The sequence below is a fragment of the Mytilus edulis genome, chromosome 7, assembly GCF_963676685.1.
Source record: "Mytilus edulis chromosome 7, xbMytEdul2.2, whole genome shotgun sequence".
Taxonomy (NCBI): Eukaryota; Metazoa; Mollusca; class Bivalvia; order Mytilida; family Mytilidae; genus Mytilus; species Mytilus edulis.
In genome coordinates this window covers 73,859,068-73,881,029 of record NC_092350.1, presented here as the reverse complement: position 1 = coordinate 73,881,029, position 21,962 = coordinate 73,859,068, and the positions used below count along the sequence as shown (strand labels likewise).

The 21,962-nt window shown below is 32.7% G+C and overlaps 1 protein-coding gene across 1 annotated transcript in view; it reads left to right on the top strand.

Annotated features, from left to right (window-relative positions):
- The window catches only part of LOC139482186 (uncharacterized), a 259,285-nt gene that overhangs the window by 146,203 nt on the left and 91,120 nt on the right, over positions 1–21,962 (top strand). The gene's annotated exons all lie outside the window — the stretch shown is intronic.

The window sequence follows — 21,962 nt, the reverse complement described above, 5'->3', positions numbered from 1 at the left end:
CATTTTCTTTATATTTTGCTGTGTCAAAATAACCTCAATATCAAGGTCAATATATAGACCCAAAAAATTTGATCTCCTCCACTAATTGAAGTAGAATATTTAATGAAGGTGTGTCCACAACTTAGAATATGTTTATATATGTATAGAAATGATGTTGAGCCTGTTTTATAAATTGAAAAGGTTACATTTTCCTCCTTATTTCAAAATCTAAGCTTGAACCTCTGTGGTCTTACAAAGTTGCTCCCTGCTGGGAATCTGGTTGTAACATGTACAACAATCAAAGATCAACCCACACTAAACTGAATGTAATTGAAAGACATCTAGAGGTTGATATCAGAGGCGAATTTAGGGGGGGGCTGCTTTTTGGGAAAAAATTTGGTTGCTTATATAGGGAATCACTGAATCATAACTTGAGCAAGCCCCCTCTTAGGTCAGTCAGTGGACCCCCACTTAAGAAAATTTCTGGATCCGCCACTGGATATACAGTATCTAACAGAAGATGAAATAGGGAACAATATGGTGAATTTTAGAGATTTATATTATTTCATGTACAAGTGTACATGCATTTGAAATATATCAGATATATTGTTCGATATTTTTTAGTACTAAGTTCCAAGGTGTCCTAGCTTCCATTTTAGAAATCGGATTTAAATGCTAGTCTATCAGAGGGATTTTTCCTTATAATTGGTTGTAGATATGGAATCTTATTTCACCATGAAGTCAGATTTGAAAATGACTTTGGGAATGAAGATGTTGTAAAGACTGAATGTCAGTTTTAGTCTTATATACAAACATGTATGTACTTTATAATTTTAGTCTTGCATGTATATAATTATGTGTACAATACATATATCACTGATTCAGTGGCAATGGTAAATAGACACTGACAAGTCTTAGATCTATAATATTTTATAGTTATGAATGTTTTGTCCATTGACAAAAACTAGGTGGAGGTTTGTGTGTTCTTATTTCCAACAGAGGTACACTCAACATATATGATTATCAATATGTGCATTAAGCAAATTGATAGTTTCTAGCTATATATATATAGATACGGAATGATTATACAACAAGAAAGTTTTAACCTGTTTATATATATACTTAAAATATGTTAAAAAAAATCATGTCTTTTTCAGGACTTCCAAATCCAACCATGTAGTATGGAATGTTGTTGAGATATGGTTTTGGTCAATGGATGTTAATGAAGGACCTGTAGTACAAAGTATATCACTGGATTTAGCTCTTTGTCTAAGTGTATTATTAAAGTACTTTGCTTTGAGCTCAGTTCATTGTTATGCAATTCATTCTTTGTGAAATAAAGATTTGACAGAAAACTCTCATGTACAAGGATTTGTCAAAGTAGTACCACCTCTATTTACAATGTAAGTATTAGGGAGATAAAAGCATTCAATTTTGATTTGAACCAAACATATTATTAAAAAAAAAGAACAAATTTACCCAAGAATGCTACTCCCACTACTAGCCATATGATGCTAGGTTGTTTTAATACATCTGTAGACTGTACTGTCTACTTATGACTCGGTCCTGTGTAAATGGTCCTTCAACTATGTGGGGAAAAAATTATAAGGCCTATCTAGGCTTATCAATTTCTAAAACTATATTTCATTGTACATATTTGAAATTTTTATACAACCACAGAAATTTTTGCAGTTGAAATACATGTAGGTATCCTGTCGTCGTCTTCCCAAGACGGATGGTGTCCAGATAATAACTTCAGTATAAGTAAAAAGGAAGCTATTAAATTATAACATAATATTTATAATCATAAAAGGAAGCTTGGGATTGTTTTGGGGCGGTTATATATATATAGTCCCTAAGGTTTATGAATAAGGGTTCCAAAGGTGCCCAATACATACATTAATCTTGTGTCAGTACAAAAAGTTGTGTATAAGTATTTCAATTGTTCTGAAACTGTACCATAATATTTAATACCATAAGTAGAAGTTTGGGGTCTATTTTGTGGGTTATGGGGCAAACAGTAGAGGAATTGAGGGACCAAAATAAACATTTTTGTAGATTCAAGACAATAAATTGGAGTTATCTTTCTTTGTCCAGAATGGTTGTTGAATTAATATTACCTAAAACCATTGCTTTATGAAATCTTCTTTGAAAATTGGAGTTATCTTTCTCTGTCCAGAATAGAAGTTGAATCGACTTAAAATAATGCTATATATACAATATACAATGCAAAATTCACTTTACTACCAACTGATAAATTTAAGCAGTCTTTAATAGCCATTCAGTGATTACAAGCACTTTGATTATCATTCTAGGGTTATCCCCTTTCACAAATGGAAAAATTTCTCAAGTTTGTCTCAACTAAATTTAGTGAAATGTGTATACAATGCTTATTACCGGTACCTCTAAACTCGGTTTAAGTTCAATTTTTAGCAGCTTCACTTTAACAGTTCTTGATTTATGTACCTTTATAACGTTATATGCTAGCGGAGGCATCATCACCATGACTGTATGACATTTACTCTTTAATACTTTATGATGTATTAAAATGAGTAGTTGAATAATTACTGTTGCAAACTCCATTAAAAATTAGATTTGAGATCATTTTTATACAACCGCAAAAATTGAAAACTTTTTGGTTGTACATAGGTATCACGTTGTCATCATTGTCTTCATCCAAAGACATTCGGTTTTCGCATTCTAACTTCAGTAAAAGTAAAATAGAAATATATGAAATTTAGACACAAGATTTATGACCATGAAAGGAAGGGTGGGATTGATTTGGGGTATTTTGGTCTCAACAGTTTAGGAATAAGGGGCCAAATTAGCATTGTTCTTGGTTTTTGCTCTATAACTTAAGTATTGGTAAACAGAAGGTCTATGGCCACATAAGGAGGGTTGGGATAGATTTTGGTAATTTTAATTCCAACAGTGTAGGATTTAGGGGTCAAAAACAGGCCCCAAATAAGCATTTTTCTTGGTTTTTGAACAATAACTTTAGTATAAGTTAATAGAAATCTATAAAGGTTTATGACCACAAAAGGAAGGTTTGGATTAATTTTGGAGTTTTGGTCCCAAGGAATAAGGGGCCAAAATTAAACTTTGTTTGATTTCATCAAAAAGTGAATTACGGTATTGTGCTTCTTTGATATGCCAAATCTAACCATGTCCAAATTCTTAATTTTAGGTCCTGTTTTCTAATTGGTCTACATTAAAGTCCAAAGGGTCCAAAATTAAAATAAGCTTGATTTTAATAAAAATTGAATTCTTGGGGTTCTTTGATATGGTGAGTCTTAACATGTACTTAGATTTTTGATTATGGGCCCAGTTTTCAAGTTGGTCCAAATCGGGTCAAAAATTATTATACTAAGTATTGTGCAATAGCAAGAAATTTTCAATTGCGCAGTATTCTGCAATAGCAAGAAATCTTCAATTGCACAGTATTGTTCAATAGCAAGAAATGTTCAATTGCACAGTATTGCACACTAGCAAGAAATCTCAAATTGCACAGTATTGTGCAATATCAAGAAATTTTTAATTGCACAGTATTGCACAATAGCAAGAAATATCTAATTGCACAATATTGCGCAATAGCAAGAAATTTTCAATTGCACAGTATTGCCAATAGCCAGGAATATTCAATTGCACAGGATTGTCCCGTTTTCAAATTGGTCTACATTAAGATCCAAAGGGCCAAAAATTGAACTTTGTTTCATTTCAACAAAAATTGAATTCTTAGGATTCAAACGCATTGATCTCAGCAATTTCTTCACTGTCGTTCCCTCAATAACTGCATTAAACAGTTTCTAATCATTATTCATTCAAAACCATTTTATTATACCAATGCCTCACACACAACATATTATAGTATACTGTTGTCTATCAGTCCATCATCCACACTTCAGACAATAACTAGAAAACACTTCCCCCTACTCTCAAGAAACTTTGTTGAAATGTTTATATCTATTGACATTAGCTCCACATCGATTTTATAAATTTTAGAATTTTCATTTCCATGTTATGAAGAGAGATTTTATCCTTAAAAAAGAGAGAATTTTCCAATTTTGAACAATAACACAAAAATGCATCCATCACCTTTAATTAAACTTTGGGGAATTGTTTACACTATTGACCTAAGGTCCCTTTTGATTGTAATAAATTTCAGATTATACATTTCTGTGTTATGAATTTTTATATATGCTAAAAAAAATAAGGGATTTTATAGTTTTTGGACACCTATAAGTGCAGGAGTTTCTGGCTACATTGAAAACCCATTGGAGGTCTTCAGCTGTTGTCTACTCTATGGTTGGGTTGTTGTCACTTTGACACTTTCCTTATTTCCCATCTTAATTATTCACATAAACACTTCCACATCATTTTATAAAACTTGGGTGAATTGTCTATGTCTGTTGACTTCAGCTACATTCCAAAATTTTAAAACACGATTAACAACTACAGGTCCCCAAATAGCCTTCAACAATGACAAAAGCTCATACAGCACAGTCAGCTATAAAAGACCTTAAAATGACATTTAAAAACAAATGAAATGAGAAAACAAATAGACTAATAATTGTACAAAACAAAATAGTTCAACCTTTAAGCAAGCTTTAAAGGAATCAAGACATATCATGCGCTTAGAGTGCAGCTATTTATTTATTAACAAACTCCATATTCAAACACTCAAACAAATAATTCATAGAGAGGGGTGGAAGTTGAAGCCCCCTTTTTTATCAGTCAATGCATTTGAATGAAGACATGTACACATCAACTCAATTTGTTAATACACATTTTCAGTCTAGCTTTCAATACATTTGTAACGACCTTTAACCCCACTGACAATTTGCGTCTGTGTCCATACTTGTTAGAATAACAAAAAAAAGTACAATAAACGATACTAAGGACGTATACCGAGTATTTGATACGGTTTATGGGTTGATTAAATAAAGACATTCTGTCCGAAGTCAGGAATCTGATGTTCAGTAGTTGTCTATTTATGTGGTTCATAAGTGTTTCTCGTTTCTTGTTTTTTTATATAGACTAGATCGTTGCTAGACAGAATTAATAATCTTTGCACCAAAACATCAATTGAAACATCTTTCAGATTTTCGTCTGACATTTGATGGAACAGTGTTAAGCGACGTTTCTTGTGTGAAAAATCTGGGAATGTACTTTGATAAAACCATCAGTATGGAACATCAAGCCAGTGCGATCACCAAGGCTTGTTTTTACCAAATTCGGAATATTGGTCGAATTCGATCTTTAATTTCAGTTGAAGCCTGTAAAACACTAGTGTGCTCCCTAGTTACATCAAGGCTGGACTATGGCAATGCATTGTTGTACGGTACTAACACCAAAAATTATCAGTAAATTGCAGCGATCCAAAACACAGCAGCACGTTTGATAACACGAAAAAGGAAATTTGACTCAATTACGCCTGTTTTAATATCGTTACACTGGCTACTCATACATTACCGTTGCCAATATAAACTTCTTTTATATGTGTACAACGCACAGCATGGCAAAGCTCCTAGTTACCTTCAAAATTTAATTACGCCATACAAGCCAAGAAAATCCCTCAGGTCGGAAAATAGTATGCTCCTACATCCTCCAAATGACGTTCGAACGAAAAGCTACGGTGAGAGGCGTTTTGACAAGGCTGCGCCTACACTCTGGAACAATTTGCCATCGTCTTTACGGAGTGTAAATTCTTTAGTTGTTTTTAAAAAGCAACTCAAGACTCATTTATTTCGGACTGCTTTTAAGGATTTCTTGTAGATTTTATATATACTTTTATTTGACTGCATTAGTTTTAGACAGTTTTGTATATATTTTAGGGTACATGCATTTTTCGTTTCTTTTAAAAAAAATTATAAATTTTTATATGCTTGTTTGCTTCTTTTAAGATAGTGCTTTGTAATCTATGTTTTATGTATTTTTTTGTATTTTATATATTTTTAAATGTGAAGCGCTTAGAGTAATTTTTGTTATTATATAATGCGCTCTATAAATATTGTATTTATTATTTATTTATTATTCCCGTTTGAATGGTTTCACACTAGTAATTTTTGGGGTCCTTTATAGCTTGCTGTTCGGTGTGAGCCTAGGCTCCAAGTTGAAGACCGTACCTTGACCTATAACTGTTTTCTTTTAAAAATTGTGATTTGGTAGAGATTTGTCTCATTGGCACTCATACCATATCTTCCTACATATCTATATCATAACCAGTGTATGTGAATGTATTTTCTTTATCCAAACAAAGTAATAACATGCATAATACTGTCATGCAGTTTTTCTGTCATTTCCCAAAGAGGAAACAGCTTACGTTGGGGAATCAATTTTTATACAAAAAAATATGTCCTCACATTCTTCTTACGGGGAACTAGAAGCCAAAAGACATAGGCTGCAATAAAACACGGAACACGGGCTGATTTTCCGAGGGTTGAAACCCCCTCCTTTTTCTATATAAATCTTTTAATTAATAACGTTTCATCCATAGTGTTGGCCAATTAGAGCTCATCGCGATCTTGAAAACCTCATCACGACCGTGATGCGCCCTTACTACTATCTACACGATCGCGCTACGATCGTCAAAATTTGCATTTTTTCACAGATCGTGGTGCGATCGTGGTTTATAATAATGTGACTGCGGTATAAATTATTTATTTTGCATTCGGTCAACTACAAATGTTCAAGTTCATATACATGCTTTATAAATATAATTCCGACATACCATAAAATGAGAATGGAAATGGGGAATTTGTCAAAGAGACAACAACCCAACCAAAGAGCACATAACAGCCGAAGTCCACCAATGGGTCTTCAATGCAGCAAGAAATCTTGCATCTGGCGGTGTGATTCAGCCGTCCCCTAAACAAAAATGTCACGATACTTGTTCATCAGTGATAATGGCTTTTTTTGTTTGAGGGATTACATGAATATACATGGCATATTTGCCACTGGACGTCTAGCAAATATCAATCTATCAAAAAAAGTTTAAGCAAACAGTTATATCCAAATTACTGTTCATGTTGCAGGCCATTTTCCAATTGTATACTTCTTTGAAAATCCTCGGTAACGATTGGAAACAAGCAAAACTATATATATACGGTAAGAGTCAACATACAATTTAATATAATATGAATGAAAGCTTTACTCTAACGTTGACGAAATAAAAATGTATATGTATATATTTTCACAAAACAATATAAAAACTCGACAATATACATATATTTGTTTATGAAAAAAAACAAGTAACGTAAATGCATTTTATGAAATCTACAATACTTTTAAATTAAAAAATTCCATATACATTGGTAAAATGTACTCGTGGATAGTATGAAAGCTTATTTGGGTTATTATAATATATATGATTATATGCTCTAGAGAAAACAAATGTTAGGACGCATGCGTTAGATATTGCTACTACCACGAAAAATAGCGCTAACTAACTAATTGACGGGGAAATTTTTTAAGAAATGCTGAAATTAATATTTCAAATTATATATGAAAAGAAAGATTGCTTCGTAAATTTTCTCATTATTATAGAGAGAGAATAAAAATATAATATTATTAGGCTTCGGAAGACACAGATTATCAGAAAACACGTTTACTTAGCGTTGTCCCATGTAACAAACTCGAAACATAAAACTCGAACAATTAAAAACTAAGTCCATTGATAAGTAAAATACGGAAAAAGTGAATTTTTTTTTTACAAAATTTACTTTTGAATAATATCTTATGATCAGAAATATGACGTGATATATTTCAGTATTGGTTTACTCCATTTTAAATTTGCATAGATATTTTGAAAAGAATATGATGTACGGAAATGTCCCAGGGGAAATTAAGTTTGGACACTTGAAACATTTCAGTTAAAAAAATAAAATTTTGACAGATATAATTTATTGAATTGTAAACACGATCGTTTTATACTAAATGTAAGCTCCAAAAATTCAAATTAATAAACAAATTGAGCTACATATTCAATTTAAAACAATAGGTTTGCAATGTCTTGCGGAAATGTCCGAACGGTTAAACTTTCATGCCTTTGAGATTTGATTTCGTAAAGATTATTTTTCGGCTTTGATTACTATACCAATAAAAAGTACTTTAAAAGTTGAAGTTAGTACACCAAACTTTATTAAGATTACAGGGTTATCTACAAAAAAACAGATTAATGAAAATGTCTTGCAAGGTTGTCCGTTAACATTATTTGACGTCGACACAAACGTAACATGTTAGGAACGGCATGAACTGCATTCGTGGGTTCCTTCCTTCACTTTGATAATGTAAATGTCCTGCTTTCAACAAAAACGAAATGATGCATATATTACAAAAATATACACATCAATAAGTCAATCAAAAAGTAAGAACACTTTAGTATCATAACTATAAGCCATTGTATTGTCTCTTGTATCACTGCTTAAATAAAATCATACTCGGGTTGAATATACGTATAATGCGGCAATACCCCCCCCCCCCCCCCCCCGGGTAAAATTTGATATCCTATGTTATCCTATGATATATAAAATCATATTATTTTGGAATCTCACGGCATTTATACTTGTGTGTTAGCGTTTACCTAACAAGGAAAGCAGGAAAAATTAGAAAGTGCGCGTGTTTCCAATTTAACGTCAGTTTTCTGCACTTAATGGTAGCATTGTCCGTGGCCACGACACATGACCGTTGCCAAGACTTACTTGTCCGTGGCCACGGCTTGCTTATCCGTGCCCACGACTTATTTGACCGTGGCCACGACTTATTTGTCCGTGGCCACAAATTACTTGTCCGTGGCCAAGCCTTATTTGTCCGTGGCCACGATAAGTTATTCTTTGCCACGTTTTACTAATTCGTGGCCACGACTAACTTGTCCGTGATCACGATTTATACTTCTCCGTGGCCACGACTTACTTGTCCGTGGCCACAATTTACTTATTCGTGGCTACGAATTACTTATTCGTGGCTACGAATTACTAAGTCGTGGCCGAGAATTACAAAACTGTTGCATGAAATTGTTAAATATATATATATACTTATATACAAGGATCCGTGTTGAAGGCCGTACATTGACCTACAATGGTTTACTTTTATAAATTGTTATTTGGATGGATAGTTGTCTCATTGGCACTCATACTACATCTTCCTATATCTATATATATGTTGTGTACATTTTATTATTTTGTACAGGTTATTACTTGTCCAAAATATTTGTACAAGTAATGACTTGTATGATGCCATCATACAAGTCATTACTTTACAACTATAATTGTACAAGTAATTACCTGTAAAATTTTTGTGGAGAAAAAGATAATAACTTGTACAACTCACTATCTGTTAGTTATATGTGTTTCTTCTCATTCAAAAGTTTCTCTCTTTGGGTTTGTTATTCTGGATTTTTTTTTTGACAATTTGTTGTGTGTTTATCTTTTTTTTTTTATGGACTTGTACAATTGTATTTTTACAAGTAATACATTGCATGATGGCATCATACAAGTAATTACTTGTATAAAATGTTTGTACAAGTCATAACCTGTACAAAATAATAACATGTACACGACATATATAATCATTATTAAAATGCTATTGTATTTTTATAAGACATACTGTATTACATGATCTGGGCCTTTGACACCTATCTTTAAGTCCAAACATTTAGTAAATTATTGTATGAATATGTTTATTATTTTAAGTCCCACATATCATGCTATGCATGAGTCAACATTTATCAGGACATGAATGGGGTTTACATAGAGCATGGAAGTATTATATTGACCGTCATATAATACTTCCATGCATAGAGATAATAATGTGCAAAAATAGGTAAGGAGCGGGACCACACCTATAGATAACATAATAAAGAAAGGATGAAATATAAAGAATACGTTGATTGGGTTTTTTTTTTGGTTGCCTATGACCAGTGGCAAATATTTCACGCATGTTTAGGACAAATATAATAGAGATCAAAGGATAAAGAATAAAGTGAATTGGTAAAAAATAAAAGATAAAAAATTATAGAAACGATGATAATAATTCCCAATTCCGCTTTCCGAACACACACACAACATAGCCATTACTGCCAATACTATTGATGCCAAAGTTAAAAACGTTAATATTGTTATACAAATAGACAGGCAAATACGAAAAAAAAAATGAAAAAAAAACATAGATAAAAAACTGTTAACCGAGTCCCTGTGATTTATTGTACATAAATGAAGCCGTTATTTTTGTCTAGAACAGTTCTTAAGTACGTGGTACCCAACACCTTCACTAAAAATTAGTTTGGCTCATTTAATTTTCATAAAATTTTGACAAAGTATTTACTTTGACCATTTGACAAAAGTATAAAAATTTCAGAAACTTTGAACCAACCATGTTATCAGAAAAATTACACTGGTTATATAGCATTTTGACAAAGACTAATTTTGATCATTGAGAAGTAGGGATGTCAAAACATCTGAAATTTAATACTCGGATACTCGATCATGATACTCGAGTACTCGCAAGTACTCGGATAAATCTGAAACGTCTATTGAAAAGTTTAGATTTTAGTAATGATGCAGTGTTTTGTTACCTTTCATAACATATTAACGAAAGACAAATGTACTACAAACATTGCTTGATCCTCTTTGTGTCATTTAAACAATGATTTACCGACCGCCGGTTTTTTTTTTTACAAATAACCTATCATAACAGCAATCATTGTTTGTTTGCCTGTTCATGAACCAAATTCCAACAAAATCAAAAATATTTGCATGTAAAGTCCGGCAAAGTACACAATGTATGTGTCATCTGTTCCTGATGAGTTGGTATTTTTTATGATACAACATATGTCCATTAATTTGTCAACAGCAATATTGGACTTAAAATTACTTGTGCTTTTTCGTTTTGCTCAGTCTTACTTTTGCTGTGTTTTGTTTTTTTGAACTATCGTTTGTCTGATTTTCTTTTTTTATTTTAGCCATGCCGTTGTCAATTTATTTTCGACTTTTGGGATTGAATGTCGCTCTCGTGCTTTTGCCTATCTTGAAATTGTAAATTAAACAATTATAGATAAGCTTCAAACACAGAGCAATTAGATTAATTTAAATGTACATCTCATACCAATCACGTTTACATAGAAGTCTTGATTAACAAACAAAGGTAAGTTTGTTCGGCTTGTGGTGAGTTAATTTTTACTCCAAAGTGTTGATCCGTGTACAAACACCGTTAAAAATGTCTCTAATCAGTTGCATAGGATTCCCCGCAGTTCACTTTGATTTTGTTCTTGTTTGGAATATGTTCTAGTCAACAATTTCAGACGAAAAACTGTATGACTTTTTATTTTGTGTTACAAGTTGTGCACATGAAAAGGACGTTGCTGGTATTATTAAAACAAATAGTATCCACAAGATATACATATTTATGTTGTAAATTAGTTTTAATTAGTTTTTCGAAGGGGATATTTCAACGGAACCAAAGTGATTGGAATTGTGAAGAGAAATATCTCAAGATGTTTAACAGGCAAACGAGTATCCGAGTACTGAAACTGTACTCGAGTACTAGAGTACTCGTTGCCATCCCTATCGAGAAGCTTAATATATCATTAACAATTCAACGTAATTAAAACGTTTAGCTGATTTTAAAGAGTTATCTCCCTGTAGTGTTAGGTACCACCTTAAAAACACCGTAGACATCAAATGTGGGTTCGTGGCCTAGTAGTTAAGACCGATGGCTACAGTGCTGAAGGTCCCGGGTTCGATCCTGACTCGGGGCGCTGGAAATTCAGTACCATTAGTAGGGTGATTTTTACCCTCCCACACACATCTCTGAGACCTAGACCGGAGATAAAACTAGAATGGGTACTTTGGGGGCCTTGGTTGGTCAAAGTGGTCCCCGACTTTGACCTGGAGATCAATCTAAGGTAGCAATACACAGTTAGGAAAAAAACTTAAAATTGACACTCAAAATTTTTAAACACCCTCTTTCCCCTCCTGTCTAACAAAGAAGGCTTTATATGTGTGTTATGCATGTATATACTTATAGAAAGATAATCTTCCATAGATTTGATTTCTAATGGTCATAAGGGTGAAATACAATCCCTCTTGGGTGTAACCATGGCAACAATCTGCATTTCTTAGATACAAAATATAGCAAAAAAGGGGGGTGAACATGTCACAAAAGTCTCCAAAATTTGGTCTAAAGTAAAAGGAAGCAAGTTAACTCGTACCAACGGAAACTCGTACCATGTTAACTCGTACCAAAATAGTTAACTCGTACCAACTTACAGTCGTACCACTGGGAAGTCGTACCATTAAAAAAAAAAAAATTTGTGGTGTTTTTTTCTTTCTAAAATTAATAAAAAAAAAAGTTGAATTACTGTAATTTTATACTGGATTTTAATGAAAACTTGGACAAAAATACGTTTTTTTTATCAAGATACTAATTATAAATGGTCTTAATTACCTTAATACCCTGCTAATTAATATACGATATTCCTTTGATTGTGTGATCAGAAAGAAAAAGAAATAAACGCCATGGCTAATATATAATAGCATACAAGACCGTGACAACATAGCAAACGAAAGACTAATCTGATGATGATTTCAGGTCTCATTTACTTTCCTCTGAAGGTGTCACTACTTTTTTTCAAAGCAATGCATATCTCACACATTAAATGAACATGACATTACTTAAATCTTAATAGAAGTTGTCAGTTTCTCGGTGAGTATTAATTACCTTGTGCAAAATATTACATATAAAAAAATTCATACTTTTAACATGTTGGTCATAAACAATTTACAACCTTTAAAACACACTAAATTAATTCTTTCAGTGAATAAAATTCCTTCGAGAAACAAAAGAAAAGTACCCAAATCTATTCAATGTAACTGATTTGGAATGATTAAAAATTAAATCCAATGGTTATCAGCATAAGTTTAAAAAAGAATGATTCAAGGGAGACAACAAATCAAATCTCCCAAGGTATTGTCTATATCTAATACACATGGAACATTAACTACAGACTGGTCATTTTACTTTCAAATTATATACATTTTACAGACTTAAGAGGTATTGAGAAAAATAACAGTATATATTCATAATTAAACACCAATCAAATGCATTTTAATAAGTTGGTACGAGTTAGCAGTGGTACGAGTTTACATTGGTACGAGTTATTTTTTAGTGGTACGAGTTAACGTTGGTACGAGTTTACATTGGTACGGGTTAACTATCATTCAAGTAAAATTTCAATCAATTACAGTAATACCTTTCCTGAATCCATAAGTTTATATCTATCAAGTGGTCCCAAAAAAATCATATGCTTATCTGCTCGTTTTTCCATAAAATTGAATTGAAAAGATCGAGCGCAAAATCTTTGTTGATAAACACTACAATAATGAATGGACCTATGAACGGTACGGATAGGAAAATACGGACTGTCAATCATATAAATGGCCTATAAAACATGTTAAAAACAATCTTAATGTTCATATAAACCCACTAAGAAGGCTATATTATTCTTCAATTATCTAAAAATCAATTTTATTGTACAAAAACTTTCATATTTAAAGGGGCCATAATGCGAAACTAAACTTCTATTAAACTGTGTATTGCTACCTATAGATATCTCATCGGTTTGTCTGTTCCTGCCGAGAAGCCCGGTGGTTTTCTCCGAGTTCTTCGGCTTCCTCTACCACAATAACAGACTGCCCTGTGTCTCCTAACACCCCCCTGTGTTGGGTTGGGGATTGTCCTGGTGGTGGGTTGTATATACATACATTGTACTAAATTAAATATGATCCGGAACATTACCAAACGAGTATAATTCTCATATGGTCCAACCCGGTACGCGTATGTCGGACTATAATAGTATTCGCATATAGCTATGAACATACGTATGATTCATGTACTCAGTATTATGGTCCGGAAAATATTTTTTTTTATCTTCCATATCCCCTGCGAAGACCGAATCCCTGGCCCGAATACCCATCTAATTATACTCGAGTGTCTTTCAACAGTAAAACATATATTCTTGCGTCTGTCCCAAGTCCAGAGCCTCTGGCCAGTAGCGGATCCAGAAGTTTTCATAAGTGGGGGCCCACTGACTGCCTAAGAGGTGCCCGCTCCAGTCATGCTTCGACTCAAAAACCAGTTGTTGGCATGACACGGGTTATGTTCTTCTCATATATGTTATGATGGTATGATATTAAACCCCTAACGGGAAGGATTGTGCCTGATGTTCATATGATGAAATCATAATCTTTCAGTCAGTTTAATTGAAGTCTGGAGCTGGCATGTCAGTTAACTGCTAGTAGCCTGTTGTTATTTATGTATTATTGTCATTTTTTTTTTTTTTTTTTTGGTTACATCTTCTGACATCAGACTCGGACTTCCCTCAACTGAATTTTAATGTGCGTATTGTTATGCGTTTACTTTTCTACATTGGCTAGAGGTATAGGGGGATGGTTGAGATCTCACAAACATGTTTAACCCCGCCGCATTTTTGCGCCTGTCCCAAGTCAGGAGCCTCTGGCCTTTGTTAGTCTTGTAATATTTTAATTTTAGTTTCTTGTGTACAATTTGGAAATTAGTATGGCGTTCATTATCACTGAACTAGAACAAAAATGCAAAATATGGATAAAAATCACCATTCATTGGAAATAACTTCTACATGGAGTCAGTTGACAATCTGTCTGTCTGTCTGTCTGTCTGTCTGTCTGGAAGCATATTTTTAAAGCCAAAAAAAATCAATAGAATCTACATTTGAGTCAACACCAAATTAAAAAGTGTTGGGTATGTGTAGATAAACCATAGGAGGGGCTAAATTTCACAAGAAAGCTTTGTACAAGACTAATAAAGGCAAGCAGAGGTGGATTTAGAGAGTTTTTCAGGGGGAAATCTGTTCTCCCGCCCCGCCAATAAATGAATCCAGGTCCGTTCGCCCCCTACATGTTCGCGCCCAATTTTAATTGGTTTTGTGTTTAATAACTTTGTAATCAAGTTTTGGCAAGTAGTATTCTTATAAGTATAATTGTTTTCATGGTCTCAAAATAAAGTAAGACAGCATTTTTTTTGTGTTGAATAAATCTTAATAATGTTTTGGATAGTGTATTGTTAAAAAAAATTATATTCCTTTCTAAATAAAGTGGGATTCTGTCAACGTTTTATTTTGTGTTGAATAACTGTTTATCATGTTTTGGTTAGTGTATTGCTATAACTTTTGTTTCATTGACTTGTTTCAAAATGAAGTGAGATTCTGACTACGTTTTTTTTTTTTTTTTTGTGTGTTGATTAAATTTTATAATGTATAGTAATATATAATAGTGTATTGTTTCATTATTTCAGATCAAAGGGACCAAGCTGTTAAAAACAATTATCTTTTGTGTTTTTCATTTAAAATCTTCAATCTTTTACTCATACCAAGCTATAAATACATTCAGTATTTACACGAAAGCAATTAAAAACAACAATCATGATTTTCCAATTATTCAACTCGAATTTGAATTAAAATTGGGCGCGAACCTGTAGAGTGCGAACGTGCGAGGTGCGAACGTTTAGGGTGTGAAAGTATATTGGGCGCGAACAGACCTGATACCCCAATAAATCGGCGGCACTCTCTCAAACCGTTGTATTAAACCCAGCATCGATATCGATAACTTATTCACATGTCATACAGATTCAGTCTGTTACAGACTGTTGTAACTTTGTAAACAAAGATTGAGTCGGTATTTACTTCTGTCTTATAACCAGTAGAAAGTGGACCAACACAGACACATTATATTTTCTTATAATAAAGGCAATTGTTTGTAAAACGAAAAGACTATCAAGTTTTCCCTGATTAATTATATATCTTTGTTTTTACAATGTTTTAGTTTTACTTCACATAATCAATAAAGTTATAAAAATAGATTTATGAGTATCTTAACAACATCGTGTTGGTACACTTTGATCTTTTTGGTAATAAGAAGGAGCGGAGACCCTGTGTCATCAGATGATTCATACGCACTGCGTTGGTATTAATTTCCGATTATTCAAAACTTCGTAAATCTGGATAAAGACCAGTATCTATCCAATGGATGTCAAGATGATTCTGATTAATACTTTCTTAATGGTTGTTAAGTGGAAAGGGTAAGAAAGGCTGACATTATTTAGGAGAACTATTTTGTCTAGAAAAGTCCAGAACCATGTCAATATGGATCTATTTGTTTATTACGTTAAAAGCGAAAGCTTGAATAAATATGAAAAATATAACTAAGGGAAAGCTAAAAATACAACTGTGGTAACAATAAACATATGAACAGGTCAAAATGTTTTATTCTGTAAATAAAGTATGTAAACTGGTTCCCGGTTGATTACTACACAATAATGATAATACAAGCAGATTCCAGTTTGTATGTAAAATAGTAAATACGAAACCAAGTGCGGTAGACAGAGAAATGTAATGGAAAGTAAATACGAACCAAGCGCGGTAGGCAAAGAAATGTAATGGAAGTTCAGGTCAATAGTATCGGAAACATGCCGCTGAAAGCGTCATTTTCCAAAAAATCCAATTGAGACATTTACTTTTATTAACAAGTAAAATGCATCTACTGTACATGTACATGAAGCTGTAGCCTTTTGCTAATGATGTTCATTTCCAGCATGATTTTCTGTTCTGCTAATCCACCAATCGTCTATGGAACTTTGCTGTATTATGCATACCAGTGGATTGAGAAAAGTGCAGCAGATTTTACAACAATGCTGACTGTCACCATGCTCAAACCAGTGAATTTGCATTTCATTGATACACAAAACTTGAAGTCTCAATCTGTTGAAAAATTAAAATCATCATTATAAACAACTTAAATAAAATTTACAAAAAATACTGTAGAAGATTCTATTTATACATATATGTACAACAACAACACTTTAAGAATGCTCCAGTTATTTATTGGGATCAACATGTTTTTAATGGCTAGACAACACTCATTAGCATGATTAGGATGAAACAAATAATAAAATCCTGATGATGTACAAAATCCGGTTGAGAAAAATTAAAACCTCACAATCTTTCTATAAATAGCAATCAAAAGAGAAAATGAATGTAAGTTAATATATACTGATATATGGAAGTAAACTATAAAAAAATAAATAAATATATTTATCATATATGTTTAGTAGTAAATACAGTAGTTTTGCATATTTGATAAATAGCCTGCTGATAAATCAATATCGCGCAACTTTGATGCGCACCCTATATCGCATACCCTTTATCTCACCCCTACTTTTTTTTTTGCTTAAGAAAAATTTTCCTCAAAAAGGTCAATTTTTTGAATGACGACATTGTTTGGTATGTGACGTCACGAATGTCAAGTTTTCATATTGTATGCGACATCACGAACGTCAAGTTTTCATAATTTTTGGCACACTAAACATGCTAAATGCAACTATAAAAATACAAAACACACAAATAAATACAATAATAAACACCAGGTGCTCCGCAGGGCGCAGCTTTATACGACCGCAGAGGTCGAACCCTGAACAGTTGGGGCAAGTATGGACAAAACATTCAAGCGTGATACAGCTCTGAATTTGGATTGTGATCAAATTTTTGACATTACATGGTTTTTTTTACACAAAACAAATGTCAAGATTTTACAAATCAATTAAAGATTTCTTCTTCAAACTTATTTAAATCTAAAATTAAATAGTTGACACAGCATAGGTTTCTGACACAGAATGAATGTGGTCTAATGAACTTAAAAGTTTTTTTTTGCCTTTGAGCAATTCACTATGCTGTTGAATATTAATCCTCTCAAAAAAATGTTTGAAGAAATTTTCTTTTTATTTATGAAATCTGAAATGAGAAAAATTTAACCCCCCCCCCTTTTTTTCACATCCCCGTTTCCCTTTTTCCAAAACTGATATCAATTCAAATTTCTAATGGAGTTTGCAACAATAACTACTCTTTTAAATACATCATAAAATATTAAAATGTAAAATAAAGTGCTTGTTATCACTGAATGGTAAAGATTGGTTGGTAGTAAAAGTGAATATACATTGTTTATTGTATAAAACAATAAAAAAAACTTCATCAGCAACATTTTATATTGGCAAATTTCCAATGAAGTTATTTACATAAAGTTATTGGCAAATAAAAATAGAAAATGACATCATAGTCATGTCTGGCAAATTTCCAACATACATTATCTAAAAACATTTTAGATAAGATAAGGAAAAAAAGCTTCATCAGCAACATTTTATATTGACAAATTTCCAATGAAGTTATTTACATAAAGTTATTGGCAAATAAAAATAGAAAATGACATCATAGTCATGTCTGGCAAATTTCCAACATATATTATCAACTACTATTCTATACAAAGAAAGATAACTCCAATTGAAAATTAATTGCTATTGCACAATTGTAGATCTTACTTTGCTGATCATTTTTGCTGTTTACAGTTTATCTTTATCTATAATAATATTCAAGATAATGACCAAAAACTGCAAAATTTCCTTAAAATTACCAATTAAGTGGCAGCAACCCAACAATGGTTTGTTTGATTCATCTGAAAATTTCAGGGCTGATAGATCTTGACCTAATGAACATTTTTACCCCATGTCAGATTTGCTCTAAATGCTTTCGTTTTTAAGATATAAGCCAAAAACTGCATTTGACCCCTATGTTCTATTTTAAGTAACGGCGGCCATGTTTTTTGACGGATCAAAAATCGAAGCACACACTTTGTGCAGGATAATCTAAGGAACAATCATGCTAAGTTTCATCCAAATCCATTCAGTAGTTTCAGAGGAGAAGATGTTTGAAAAATTGTTAACGACGACAGACGACGACGACGACGGACGCCAAGTGATGAGAAAAGCTCACATGGCCTTTTAGGCCAGGTGAGCTAAAAATCTAAGTACATTTTTAAATTCAGCATATCAAAGAACCCCAAGGATTCAATTTTTGTTAAAATCAAACTAAGTTTAATTTTGGACCCTTTGGACCTTAATGTAGACCAATTTGAAAAAAGGACCAAAAATTAAGAATCTACATACATAGTTAGATTCTGCATATCAAAGAACCCCAATTATTCAATTTTTGATGAAATCACACAAAGTTCAATTTGGACCCTTTGGGCCCCTTATTCCTAAACTGTTAGGACCAAAACTCCCAAAATCAAACCCAACCTTCCTTTTATGGTCATAAACCTTGTGTTTAAATTTCATAGATTTCTATTTACTTATACTAAAGTGATGGTGCAAAAACCAAAAATAATGCTTATTTGGGCCCCTTTTTGGCCCCTAATTCATAAACTGTTGTGACCTCAACTCCAAAAATCAATCCCAACCTTCCTTTTGTGGTCATAAACCTTGTGCTAAAATTTCATTGATTTCTATTTACTTATACTAAAGTTATTGTGCGAAAACCAAGAATAATGCTTATTTGGGCCCTTTTTTGGCCCTTAATTCCTTAACTGTTGGAACCAAAACCCCCAAAATCAATCCCAATCTTCCTTTTGTGGTCATAAACCTTGTGTCAAAATTTCATAGATTTCTATTCACTTAAACTAAAGTTATAGTGCGAAAACCAAGAAAATGCTTATTTGGGCCCTTTTTGGCCCCTAATTCCTAAAATGTTGGGACCAAAACTACCAAAATCAATCCCAACCTTCCTTTTGTGGTCATAAACCTTGTGTTAAAATTTGATTGATTTCTATTCACTTTTACTAAAGTTAGAGTGCGAAAACTAAAAGTATTCGGACGACGACGACGACGACGCCAACGTGATATACGACAAAAAAAATTTCAAATTTTGCGGTCGTATAAAAATATTATTAAAACAACAGCACGCAAAATGTAAGGTACCCATGGTGCTTCGGATAAGTAATTGAGCAGTTCTTTTAAGGCCTTTGAAACAAGACAAAAGTAGAACTGAAGGTAACCCAGTGCTATGGATCAGAAAACAGTTCATATAATATAATACTCGTCTGTTGAAATATATGATAAAGCGTATTTACTACTAAACATATAAAATAAATTATTATCAGTTGTTTTCTGTCATGTCTGTGTAAACTTTGTGTGTTCAATCAGGAACCAATTAAGGTTCATTATAAGGAATTGAAAAATATGGCTGTGTTTACACCTCAAAAGTTACTATGAGTACAGACAAATTGCAACGTCTAGGAAAAATTTAAGGCATGGCAGGAACTAGATATATACTAGTATATAAGTTAAATATAGTATACGTTTCAAAAAATTAAAAACTTACTTGGATTTTTATGTGCAGTTTTTTTCCAGTCTGTAGAAGATAGCAAAATAAACAAACATCTGAGTTTCATTTGATACAGTCAACTCATTTACAAAGTTTAAATCACTTGGGGGCCAGGTGAGCTAAAAAAACCATAAATAAAAACAAAAATTGTCTTCGTATCAAATTGTTTTCACGGAAAGTGTCTTGCAAGAAGCAAGTTCTCTTCACTCTCTGATGTCGTCCCTGCATGTTTTTCGTGATCCATGTTTCTATCTTACTTTTAGTTTTCAGAGTTGATGGTCTATTGTTTGTACTTCTGTGTCCCGGGGTTTGTCTTTTGTTCATTTATTGTCCTTCTTTATGACTATAGCTATAGTCTGGGTGTTGATTTTTGTCGAGCCTTCGACTTTAGTTGAAAAATCGAGACTAAGCGATCCTACATTCCGTCGTCGTCATCAGCGTCCACAAATATTCACTCTGTGGTTAAAGTTTTTGAAATTTTAATAACTTTCTTAAACTATACTGAATTTCTACCAAACTTGGACAGAAGCTTGTTTATGATCATAAGAAAGTATCCAGAAGAATATTTTGTAAAAATAAAATTCCATTTTTTCCGTATTTTACTTATAAACGGACTTTGTTTTTCTGCGAGGAAACATTACATTCACTCTGTGGTTAAAGTTTTAAAAATTTTAAAAACTTTCATAAACTATCCTTGATTTGTACCAAACTTTGACAGAAGCTTGTTTATGATCATAAGATAGTATCAAGAAGAATATTTTGTAAAAATAAATTTCCACTTTTCCGTATTTTACTTATAAATGGACTTAGTTTTTCTGTGAGGAAACATTACATTCACTCTGTGGTTAAAGTTTTTAAAATTTTAATAACTTTCATAAACTATCCTTGATTTGTACCAAACTTGGACAGAAGCTGGTTTATGATCATAAGATAGTATCAAGAAGAATATTTTGTAAAATAAATTTCCACTTTTCCGTATTTTACTTATAAATGGACTTATTTTTTTAGCCAGAAACAAAACATTCACTCTGTGGTTTAAGTTTTTAAAATTTTTATAATGTTCTTAAACTATCCTGGATTTCTACCAAACTTAGACAGAAGCACAACATTTATTAGATTCATAAACTATCCTGGATTTTTTACCAAACTTGAAAGCTTCTTTCCATCAAAAGACAGTATCGAGAGGGAAATTTTTTATTGATGTTTTCCTCATTTTGTTGAGTCTGCGATTAACAGCAAAAGTAGGCGAGACACTGGGTTCCGCGGAACCCTTACGAATTTTTATTTTTAAACGTGTGGTTTTGCAATGTTGCATGTCCACCGATGTCCAGACATTGTGCTAGAAAATATTTGAAGAAATACGATGCTACTGGACACAGAAAAAAATGGTCATTTCTGCATGGCGTTGGCCGCGTCAGTTCATACCCCAAATTGATGTCATGATTGCGGCCAAGTGTTGATAAATTTGGGCTAGTGGTTTCAGAGAAGATTTTTGTAAAATTTTACAGACTACGACGGATTATAAACCACGACGGACGCCAAGTGATGAGAAAAGCTCACTTGGCCATTTGGGCCATTTAAGCTAAAAATGGCTACAGAAGGGGTCATAAACCTTACTGATTTAAGGAAAATGATGAATGCCTTCTGTGTGTTGTATAAAATGTGAGTTTATATATTACATGTAGTGATGCTGGGGGTGTGTATTTTGAGGTGTAAAAAGCTCCACGTGGACATTAGTCATTAAAAA